This window comes from Ammospiza nelsoni, chromosome 5 (assembly GCF_027579445.1).
Source record: "Ammospiza nelsoni isolate bAmmNel1 chromosome 5, bAmmNel1.pri, whole genome shotgun sequence".
Taxonomy (NCBI): Eukaryota; Metazoa; Chordata; class Aves; order Passeriformes; family Passerellidae; genus Ammospiza; species Ammospiza nelsoni.
The window spans coordinates 6,026,869-6,039,496 of record NC_080637.1 but is presented as its reverse complement, the minus strand read 5'-3'; the positions used below and the strand labels follow the sequence as shown (position 1 = coordinate 6,039,496).

At 41.2% G+C, this 12,628-nt stretch overlaps 1 protein-coding gene across 8 annotated transcripts in view; it reads right to left on the bottom strand.

The window, feature by feature from the left end:
- CELF2 (CUGBP Elav-like family member 2) overlaps positions 1-12,628 on the bottom strand; it is a 551,351-nt gene that overhangs the window by 78,826 nt on the left and 459,897 nt on the right. The gene's annotated exons all lie outside the window — the stretch shown is intronic.

Here is a 12,628-nt window from a genome sequence, read left to right as displayed (position 1 = left end):
AAAAAAACTGTGCTCATTCTTTTAGGACTGAAGAAGAAGAGATCTTGATTCCTAAAATAGCTTCCTATAATTGTTAATATCTCATGTTTTTCTTTTAGAGTCCATTACACATTCATTCATAAAGCTTCCACAACACAAAACAATTCTGGCTTCCATAAAAATTCAAAATCCTTTTTTCTTTTCAACCTCTTTCTCCATTCATGTCCCTCTTACTGCAAAGGAAACCAGCTCCTGTCTGCAGCGTTCTGTGCTGAACATCCCACCTTGGCACACTTGGGCTGCTGTGTCCTCAGCTTTCCCTACTAAATGATACTGCTTCCACACTGAATTGTTGATAGCTCCAATAAAATTTCCACAAATGCTGTTTTTATTCTTTCAGGGATAATAACACCACAGCAGTTCAGCTCCCTCACGATCAGAGTTTTCCTCAGGACATTGGTGATAGCCAGCCCTTGTGGCCACTGTGGTGTGTTCAGGGAAATTTTATTACAGCTTCTCAAAGGCCTCCAGAACTGACCTCACATTGAGATTCAATGTGGGAGATGTTTAAGCTTGCAAAAAAACCCCCATTTTTATTTTCTTTCTTGTTCTCTGCATAATTACTGGGATTTGACTGCACAAAACTTCCAGCAGCAGCAGGGCCACTGCCTTTTCTCTCCTCAGCAATTCCTTACCAATTCAGATGAACAGGTGAAAAAATGTATGATTTTTCTACTTTTCTATCATTTTTCAGTGCAGCACAGCTGTGTATTGCCTGAAAATGTCAGAGGCAATTCCATTTTCCTAATAAAAGATTGTTATGACAAACTCTGGGAAACAAAAACAGCTGAGCAGGAGAGAACATCCATGCCCCCATATCAAATATGCTTTCAAAGCTGCACAGAAACCCATGTCTGCATTGCTTTTGGTGAAGTAACATAACCACCAGGGAAAAAGTTGCTGGATTTTTCAGAAAATATAAAATATTGCTGTGAATGTTTCTGTTAGATTTATTAAAAGTCCAGAATGCTCCCTGGCCTTGCAAATCACTGTATTCCCTGTGCTGCTTGCACAACTCCCCAGTGTGTCCTAGGGAAAGGCAAAGCCACAATGTAAATGTAGTTGTCAGGATGCATAAATTTTCTTTAGTTTTAACAATTCTGCTCTCTTTAAATCATTTGTTTCCTAAATGGACTTTAATAGCCCAGCACTTGCCTGCTACCACTCTTATTAAATCAGTTTTATAGAAAAAAGGGAAGTTCCATCGTTCTCTGTCTTCTTTAGTGCTTAAGGTTTTTCTTGACATCAACAATACATTGGGCACTGCAGGAGACTTAGAATTTGTGGGAATGTGAGGCAGCATGTCCACTCAGCAAGCAAAAACAGAAAGAAGAAAAAGGGTCTAACTTGCTCCACGAAGCTGTTGCAGGTTACTGAGGTCTCTGAGGAGCAATGGAGTGGTGAGAAAATAGAGGGAAGAATGATAAGTATTGAAAATTCAGGAATATGTAGGATATAAGAGAAAAACCCAGCCCAATTTCAGGCCTTTTGTAGACAGGGAATCAATTGCTCTTTACAGATGTGTTTATGTGCCCCTAAGAGGAGATATTTTGAATAAAGGCTATTCTAACAACATAAAAAACCACTCATTTTTCAAACTGCCCAAAACAGAGAAACCAACTTGAGACCAAATTCACATGAAGAAGTAATTTTTGCAGCCCATGGTCACAACATAAAGATCAGTGTTACCTGACAAGCACATTTACTGCATATCTAAAGTCATCCTCTTCAGTCACACATCATTACCCCAGATTCATTAACTCAGTAATCTGGTACATTCACAAACCAAGAGGCAAGACTTAACATGATGCTTCAAATAGGTTTTGACTTGATTTCAAAAGTTCCTGCTAAAAACTCATGGTCTTCTTCACACCATCAGGCTGAATTTGGGAGTGATGCCATTGTGCTTAAAATTATATCTGTGCAAAACCAATAAAAGATCCAGCTCAGGCCTGGAGAGTTTAAACTGCAGACTACCCCCAGAAAAAATGGATGTGATACACAAACCTGGTTTCAGCAAAGAGGAAAGTGGAAAAATACCTTACTGACAGTTTCCTAACATGAGAGGGCTCATGTTGAAGCTTGTTTAACCCTGACCATCACCAATTGATACGTTAACAACCTTTAACACTAGATTCAATAAAACATGCCATTTATAACCTGAAATGGGTTTTACAGAGTCACTGGTTCGCATCTCATTATTAAACTCATTGCTGACCTCTAGAGACAACTGCCGTGACAATACATATTATAAGCTCTCTACCCATAAAATATTTAAAGGTAGGTGTAAAAAAGAAAAGAAAAGAATGACTCTCAAAGAAGTGTGTAGTGAATAAGAAAATTAAAGGGGCAGAGACAAAAGTTAAATAGGTACTATCCTTTCACTCTACAATGAGCAAAAGACAAAATAATCCATTTGTTTTTATCTCTCTTGTATAACTGCAGGCTATAAAATAATAAAATAGCTGTGCTTTCCCAGGCCCTCCAAAAAAATTACAGATGATATAAAACTGTTTCAAATTAGATGCCACTCACTAGATTCATGTCATCTACTGAAATGAAGGATTTCCCATCTTATCAGGAAGCTGTTATTGTAACTATACATCACTTATGGATCTCAAGGTAAGTGATTTCTCAGTATGTCATGTTGTCACACAGAACAACAGGAAAAATTTCCTTCTTTTCTTGCAGAAAGCTTTGCTTATGAAAATACAGTATTTATGAATGCACACTTACAATTAATAAAGAGGCAAGAACAAGAAAAATAACCTCAGCAAGTAATTTATTACCTTGAACATCATCCCGTGCTCGGCACACACAATAAACGGGAACAACACAGCACTCAGGCAAGTTCTTTCTGAGCATGGGCAGCTTCCCCTGGCAAGCACTGTGCATGGGGCTATCAAACCCAGGCTGGAGTATGGGCTGTGAGGGACAACCTCTCCTCATCAGTATTACAGAGAGTTCTACTGAACACACTTGTGCAGCAAGCAGGGCATGACCTGCCCTTCTACAGGTGCTCTGTGTCCATCCCAAAACACACCATGTCACTGTTTGACAGCTGAGAGCAGGCAAATGCCTCTTGCCCAAGGTTGCCAGTGCCTCATGGCAGTGCTGGCAGTAAAGTGGGGGCTTCACTGCTGCTTGTGCTGTCACAGAGGCCACCCAAAGCCCGGGGCCAGGAACGTCACTGCCTCTCCTTGGGCGCATCCCAAGCAGGGATGCTGAGGGAGTCCACGGGAATCAAAAAGGCAAAGAAACAGTTGTCAAACATGCAACCCTAAAAATCTCCCTGAAATTAATGAGAATCTGGCTGCTGGCTATGTCCAGGGCAGCAGCAGGACCAAGCCAAGGCCTAGAATTACAATGGAATAGTTACATCCTTTTTCCCCCCTCTTTTTTCTGAGTACATCTTGCTGTATGTAAACATAACATCATTAGAGAAAAAAACCACAGCAAAGCAACTCAATGCATCTCAAAGGCATGCCACCTCTCCAGCTTTAGAGCCTCAAAGTCATCTTTTCAACAAAAATAGCAGTACCTATTTACATTCTTGTCAAAGCCATGTGACATCTGCATGGGAGAAAACAAGCCGGCTAAGAGTCTATTTCTGGCAAAAATATTGCAAGGAAATTAGATTAACCTGGGTGGAATTCTATCTGGGAATTTGGAGTCTGTCGTGGTGATTAAGTCATCATTTCTGTCAGATTACTCTAATCAGCTGTCAAATACGATTCCACAACCCCATCTGTAACTTGGCATCCTCGTTATTCAGTCGATATTACCTTCTGTATACAAAACAAACACCAAACAAGGAGGTGTGTGCAGTCTAGCATTTAGCAGAGTCATTAGCTGTGATTACTATTGTGTGGTTGCACGTTGCACAAGGCGATCAGCTCATGGTTTGTTTTGTTTAGTCAGGGGATGCTTCAAATCAGGTGTAATCTTAAGCCTGAGGTGTCAGGGGTGAATGGGTAAGAACTGTCTCCAGGCATGGATGAGCATGGGGTTGGCACATTCCAAGTCACCACTGCATCAACAGCAACTGCTTAAATCACATTTCAGAGCTGTCAATATGTTTGCTGGAAAGGCTTTTGGACACCTGCTTTCTATCAATTTTCTGAAGAGAAATGGGCATTCAGATATTCTGGGTAGGCTAAAGACTTCCTGTGAGCAGCAATTTCTGTGCGTGAAGCAAGGTTTGTAGGAGGAGGCAGTTGGCACTGGAAGTGGTCTGTATTGGCTGCTTTAAGATGTTACACATCAGTATGTCAGTCTTACACAGGACTTTGGTGATTAAAAGCAGGAGATGCCTTTCAGTGAAGATGAAGGAGCTGATGGCTCATTTTGCTGCAGCTGTGTTGAGTCTGTGAAATTTGGATATCCTCAGCATCTCTCAAATTCTGGCCACCTAGACTGAAAAATCTTTTTTTTTTTATTTTTATGGTCCATTGCAAAAGCACCTTCATACATGATTACTACATCTGTTAGCAGCTTTTATTGTCCATTTCTGCCACTGTGGATGCACATGCCTTGCTCCTGTTACTTCTCGTGCCTTGAGGAAGGATAACCTCTTGGCAAGAAAGGACTCTGAATGGCCATCAGACCTGTCTGCACCTTCACCCTGCTCAGCATGGCAAAGACCACCTCCTGAAAGTCCTCTGAAGTTAAGCAGAATGTGACTTTTCACCATCAGAGCTGAGGGATTGTGTGAGGAGAACGCTATCTATGACTCCTCACTCCTTACCACTCCTGTGTTCATCTTTCTTTAATCCTTTAAAGCCACCAGCAGACTTCTAGAGCTTTTAGTCCTTTTCAGACCTGTCCCCGTCCTCCCTTCCCTGTCATCTGCCCTGCCTAGAAGTTTCTAGCCATGACCCAAGTCAGTTTGTCCCTTACCTGTCACCCTCATAGACCACATCACAGAGAAACACCACACAAAATGGAGCTAAACCTCCCCCCAGGCAAAGGGTAAATTTGAAGAACTCAGGTTACTTTGGTAACTACCAAACCAAACAAAAAGCAATAGGATTAAATGATGACAGCTTGCATGTATCTTGTCATTTCTAGCACTTTGGGACTTGCTTCTTGCTAGCACTAATCACTGTTGAAGCCAAATGGGACTTTAGTATTTTCTACATCTCAGAACTGTAAAATGTCAAGAGAGAATGTGGGATAGAGAAGAAGAGACATTAGACCTTAATTAAACCCTAATTTTCTTTTTGGGTGAAGGATTATAAATACTGAGACTTTGGGAATCAATAGGAAAATTGAAGGGGAAGGAAATATTAAAAGGAGCAGCAGAGACAGGCTAAGAGCTCAGAAGAAAAGCACCTAAAGGGCTACCAACATGGAAACCAGTGGGAAAAAATTATATTCTTTGCCTAACTCTGGTCTGGAAATTAATTCAAAGCTTTCTTCTGATCCAATTAGTGAGTGCAGTTTAATTAGACCAGTAGTCCAAGGAAAAAACAAGACCAGCCAGGTTTCTGAGAACCTCTACTGAGTCTGGAAGTCAGGAGGGAATGTATTGACCTACCACAAGATTGCAGGAAGAAGAGAAAATACTCCATAAGCACCAGAGAATTAAATGATTTTCAATGTCTTTAGAGACCATTGCTTTTCTGCAATGGACTATTATGGGCAGATACCTTTATACCCCCCACCCCACCCCTCATTTCACCTTTTAGCTCCCCAGTTTTTCCATAGGATCTTTCAGAGGAGTTCTTGAATGCTCATTTCTCACATCATTTCATTGCCAGCTGGTTTTGCTTTTTTAAACTCTTGTGAGTCACAAGTAATATGAGTTTCCCAGAAGAGAAGGAGGTGTATTTTCCTATCGAAAGGAACTATTTAGAATGACTCCTCTAGGGTCAAACTAACTTGAATTACGCAGTCAATATCTGGCTAGTACTTTGGGAACTTCTCTGGGAACTGGGGATAATCTCCAGGGCCAAATAAATACTAGTGAATAAAAGAGGCAAAGGACTGCTCTCTGGATCTTAAAATAAGTGGTGTGGCACAGCTTGCATTTGCACAGCTATACTCCTCCTTCCACTCCAAACAGGATATCCTTGTCCATACAGTCCAGTGGGAACAGTGTGTAGCTCATTTTATTCCCCCAAAATATACCCACACACCAGGCAGGGAAGTGCTAACCAGCACCATGCTCCTGCTGGCTTCACCAGCACAGGCAGAGCTTTGGATTCCCAGTATTGGTTGAAGTCATTCACCGTTGCTTATTTACGGATGAAAGGAAGAAAAATGTGCATTTATCACTTAGATTCTCACAAATAAATGTAAAGCAGTTGCTGTAACTGCCTGAGAGATGGCATAGCTAGAAGATTGTTTGCTGTCATCCTTTCATAAATCCCAATTTAAGGGATTTAAGCTGTGTTAGGCATTCAGACAATTTTAGTAGTATAAGAATGTGAGCTGTTACTTGGCCTCCTAGATTACTGTCAGACATATATACATGCTTTTTTTGGAGAGAGAGAGAGAGAGAGGGGGGAAGGCAGGAGGAAAAGGGAGAAGCAAGAGAAAATGAATATTGCTGCTAGGTGCCAAATATAGTTCATGCGGTAATGCATAACATCATTATTTTCTATTTAGAGCACAGAAACAAGCATATAGCTTGCTTAAAACAAGATGTTTTACCGGAGAACACTAAAACCACTGAAATTCAATGGCTTTTGGAAGCTTTCCAACTCAGTTATTTGCAATCCACTACACTCTGTGGTTTAAATTCAAGTTAAATTAAACATTAGTTAGGGAGACTGAAAACAATGTTGTGCTTTAAAATAATAACAAAATATCATTATTATTATTATCATCATCAATAATTCTTCATCTACTGATCCCTTCCACAGTCACCCCCCACATCCTGCTGTTCCTCCCATACATTTACTAATTAGCCAATAGCACTCAGTCTCTTTTAAATGTTGTACCCTCAGATAGAGATTAAAAAGTTGGCTATCTTAGAAGTAACCACTTCCTAGTGTACAAACAGCTACTGTTGCTCTTTTAGCAGTTCTCCTCCATGTATTTAATTCCTTAATTTCTTACCTCCCACACTAATGGCAACAACTCCAGGGCACAGGCAAGCCAAATAAAGCGGAGATAAAGAAGGGGAGGTATGGCCAAAAATTGTCTCTTCAAAATCACATGGAAAGCAAAGTTATTAACTATCTTTTCTTCAAACAAATGAGCCTTTACAGAACCTATTCGATCCTAAAAATAGACATTAAGTGGGATTCTATAACTTGTTGGGAATAATGCCTTGGGGATATTTTGCATCATCCATGCTTAAAAAGCAAACCCATTAGACATCTGAGCAAAACATCAGATATTATTTTAACAGCAAGAGCTATCCATCTCATCGGCAGCAGCAATAACTTCTGTTGACATTTTGCCAATTGAAGTTTGCGTGTCAACGGGGTGGGGAGATAACTGAAGTCTCCCTGTGACATTAATTGGCTGGGGTTTACCTCCCAAGGATTGCCCTGAAATCCAAGGTGATTGCAGGGGGCAAAAACCTCTGCCCAGGTTTGTGGGTGGAAAGGGAGCGCGGCTCGGCGGCGCCTTGCCCAGCACCTGCAGGGAAGCTCAGCACGGCCTGGAATGAGGATTCAGGGGGAGGGAGCCGAGCTGTCCGCACTGCACCAGAGCCCGAGCTCCTCACGCTCCAATTGATTCCTCTCCCAACACCCTTGCCAGGTACTCACTGCTGCTGGCTCCCTGCAGCAGAAAGGAAGAAGGCGGGAAAAAGGCAGAGAGGCTCCATGTGATGCACCTGGAGTTATTCCACAAAGTCTATCAAGCCAAAATCTTGTCTTTTTATCTTCAAATGTAGGTAAGACACTATTTAGCATGTGTACTCCACAGAAGCAGGGTTATTTTTACAATATTACTCCCTGGCTACCCTATTTGAGAGGTGACATAAGAACCTGAAGCAGTGATCCAGGGCTGCTGGAGGAACCAAATGCCATCCAAGCTGTTGTGGCTTTGGGATGTCAGCTAATAACTAATGCAGCCTCGCTGTGCATTGGGTGGATTTGGCCAGCATGACCTAAGATGGCAGGACTCAATTCCCAGCATGACACAAACCTTCCAGTCAGTGTCCCACTGGACATGACTCAAGTGTTCTGAAGATGTACTTTCTTCCATCTCCCCAGTTGGGCGTTTGTTTCCAGAAGTCAACAGGAGGTTGAGACTTTAAAGGGAGTACTTTCCCTTCAAATCTAAGAACACCTCCTCCTCCCATATTAGTATTTGGAAAACAGAGCCAGAGTAAAGCCAAAACATGCTACCTATTAAGTCATCTTCTGTGTAAAGTCTTCCCATGGGAATGACAGAGGTCCCTCAACCATCTTAAAAGGAGAATCAAAGCAGAGATGTTCTTTCTTGAGTGGTCCGGAAAGTCAGATTTCACTTTTCTCCCAGATTCCCCACTTAGGGAGCACGGACTCCTGAGAGCATATTTAGGGAATTTTGCCCTTCTCAGAATCTGTGAAAGCTAGAGAAGAAGTCCCCATTTTAAAAAAGACCTTTCCTGCTGCCAAATGGAAATATTCAAGTAGCTCAGTCGGCGGTCACCATTTTAGGGTGCTAATGCTCAAGCCTGGTCCACAGGAAACCCCTCACTTTCTACATAAATCCCTCTGATTCCACATCAACTTCTAGAATAATTTTTAGAAATTTGTTAAGAAAACAAAGCAATTCTGTACTCTGTCCTTCTTCTTTACTAAAAACCCAGCCCCAACCTAAAAAAAGAAAAACTTTTCTTTCAGGCTACCAATGACTGCGAAGAAATTTAGTTTAAATCATAGGTTTTTAAAAACATGCAATGGCTGTTGTAATGCAAAACACAACCTCACTTCTGAGAGAGGCCAAAGTGACCAGGATATAAAATGCTTGTTTTGCAGGAGTTTTATTTAAAGACTTACTCTGTTCTGTATTTGCTTGTTGTCCTCTGTGAACTAAGCTCTGGGAAAACACCATGTGATTATGGTCATCAATATCCTCTACCTTTGCCAAGCTGGAATTCAGGAGATAACCCTTTAAAAGGAATGACTAGCGACAGCAACATTTCAGAAAGGCAAGAAAGCATAGTCAGGGGATCCTCTGTTTCTTTCACAGTGTTATCTCATCTACACTTATCTTCTTAATTTTTTACTTTCACTCAATAAGAGTGAAACCAGCCTCAGCCACTCCCCCAGTTTCACATCACAGATTTTTCTGTTCATTTGCAAAGTGGATCTTCTGCCTGGCTCTTTCTGCAGCATGGAAGGTCACCTTGATTCAACAACGCTCTTGGGCTCCTCTTCTGACAGAAACTAGAGTCTATTATTTTGTACAAAACTCAAATTCTAGGCTATGGGATTTTTTTTAATGTAAAGCTTTTTTAAAGTTCTGTTGGAAAGCTCTCCTATTTGCATTACAATGTACCAGCAAGAACATCTTATAGCTAAAAAGTGTGATTGAGGTAAGTCTAAAATAAGCCCCAAAAGCATCAAAATTATAAAATCTATTGAAATTCTACCTTTTAAATTAGAGCAAAGAGTACAATATATAGAAAAAGTTGGCCCTGATGATGTGGGGCCGCTGCCATTTTCACTTTTCACTTAGCAAAGGTACAGAGAAGTTCTGAGTCCAGAATACATGTCTTGATTCACAATTCCCTCCTCCCCAGAAGGCAGACAGGCAGTCAAACTCCTCTCTGTTACCAAAGAGAGACCAATCCAGATTTCTCCAAAGGTCAGATGTGAGCCCCAAACTACTTGTCAACATGCATGCCTCTAAATATTGCAGGGAATAGACAAAGCATTCAGGTAGAAAAGAGGTTTTGAATTAAGATGTCAAAAATCCTGCTCTCCTGACTGAGATCAGCTGGGGTAAGTAGTACAGTTTTATTGTTGAACCAGCGGAGCCATAATATTTTACGCCAAATGAGGATATGGCTCATAAATTCTATTTAAGCTCTCCATGAGCTGAAGTTACAGGAATTTTCCACGACTATCCAGGATCAGCATCCAGACACTCAGTGTTATGCCAATAGTCTGCCCTGGCAAAATAATCTGGCTGTGGAGAGAGAATGAAAAAGATAGCTCGATATTCCATCCATCTATGAAAACAGAACAATACTGCCACAGGTCTCCAGCCACAAGCACACACAAACACACACTGTCCACATGAAAATATGAGTCTGGCTGTGTATACATACAGTTGCAAATACCAGTAAGAGTCACGTTGAGCAACCATGTTATTTTTAACCACCCTTCATATGAACTCATTCTCTTTAATTTTTTAAGATCTCTGTAGCTAATGTACTCTGCCAGTGCTTTCTTGGGGGTAAGGAAAGTGGTTTGTGTTCAAACTAAACAAGCACTATATATTTATAATGCTAATCTTCTGGAATTCTAGCGCATTTGAATATTTCTGTCAATAGGTGTTTTGGAAAGCAAAACAAAAAATGAATGGACAACATTAGCAGAAACACATATTTTTGAAGAATGAGTCCAGTTCCAGCTGGCTGTGGTGCTTGGACCAAGCTGTGATTAAGATTTCATTAGTAAAAGGGACAGTGCTAGGAAGAGTAAAGCCAAAATCAACCTGCCTCCACCCATCTGCAGAGCTCCAAACCAGCATCTGATCCCAAGCATGAACCTCAATGCCTGTGTCCAGAGACTGGGCCCCTTGATTCTTTTGAGAAAAAGTAACAATGCTTCATTTAGTGGGTGTAAGCATCAGTATGAGAAAACTTGTGTTCTTTTACTTAATTCTTTACTGCTGCTGTCCTCAATTAGAAAATTTCTCTGTCTATGCCCCATGAGTAACATCTTTATGTGCAACTCACCTAAAGGTCAAGGAAATCTCTTTGCAGGGATGGCTTCAGGTGGAACAGCTGGAGGCCACTGAGAACTACCAGGAAGGTCCTCTGATAAACCCAACTGAGCTAAAAACTTTCACATCTTTCATCCTACCTGCTCCAAAGCTAGCATTTAGAGCTACTGGGAAGTCTTGAACTCCTGGTTTCTTGGCATATGCTACTTTTCTGAGAGAGGCTAATGCAGCCTGAGGGCTGTTGCAGTGTCAGTGAAGCTATAGCAGAAGGCAAGGAAAGCACAGGGAAGGAGGAATGGGTGCAGAAAAGAAATTTTCCCCATGTCACACCCCCTAGTTTTGGCTCTCATGTCAACAGGGAGGAAGACAAGTGGCAGACAATGAGGGCTGTCAGCTATTAGGCCACTTCTAAACTGGGATAAATCCATGTAATTCTTTGCAAAATGACCAGGATCACAAGAGGCAAGGGACACGTCTGCCTGAGCAACCCCCAGAGCCCTCCAGACAAAAGTGCATAAGTACAGCACCTGGACTGACTGTAGCTCTTACTTAGCAAGACCTTTCTTTTTGGTTAATCATATATTTTTGTACAAACAGGAGGATTCTATATTTACCCAGCATAGCAATTTATTTCACTTCTTAGCGGTCAGAGAAATGAGAGATGAAAAAATCCAGCAGCTCATCTCGAATGACTTAATGCCAATACAGGATTACTGCCTATCCCATATTTTCTAATACTTTCCTACCCCAAACACCCGTAAGGACTGGGATTTAACTTTGTATCCTTTAGAAGATTATTCTAATTGAGCTGGGTATTTTTTTGTGATACTCGATCTAAGCTTTATTTCACCTCTTAAGATGGTAAATCCCTGGTTCTGTGTACAACCAAAATAATTCCTATTTGTCATTGGCATTTGGGCAGCGGAGGAAATAAATGCACCATCTTCATGGATGCTGCTGTGGATGCTGGGTGAGATGCTCCCACAACAGCACTTATCCTCCTCTGTATTCTCTGCAATATTTGAAATGAATATACTGTATAATAACACAGCACATTTTCCTCTAAGGTACTGTCAGAATTTGCCACAAAATAGTATTAGTTACTGTCTGGTGGATACTTGCTCAAGTGATGGCCTAGGAAAAAAACTCCCTTCAATCATTTGAGCCATTCACAGCTGAATGGAAAGATAAAGGTGTCATATCCCTCACATCTCTGCATGAGGCTGCAATCCCTCTGAGTGATCCTGGCAGCAGTAAGGAACACGGAGTGTTGTGTTCTCATGGTGGAATCAGGAGCTTCAGTTGTAAAGGTACCAGATTTTCAGTTCACAGGATCATAGAATGGTTTGGCTCATGTCATTCCCTGCCACGGGCAGGGGCACCTTCCACTACACCAGGTCACTCAAAGTTTTTAGTTTAAAACTAATCTTATCCTCTGATAAGTGTCTTATTTTCCACAATCTTACTTTCTTCAACTCACAATCCTGTGTTCTCTATCTTGAAATCGGTGATAAGCCTCTATTCATACTTTCTTAGAGATCATTACAGACTTTTAATTATTCCTTTCAGACACAAGCTTCTTTTTTCATTTCTTTCTCTGCTTTCTCCCTGTGTCTCTCCTTCAGAAGAGAAAATTTCCACTCATTGCAACTTGTAACGGTTGCAAGTGGGAATGGGTGAGCATTCCTAGGATGAACGACTGAGGCAGTGCATTAATGTGATTCCCTGATACATTGTAAATTCCATT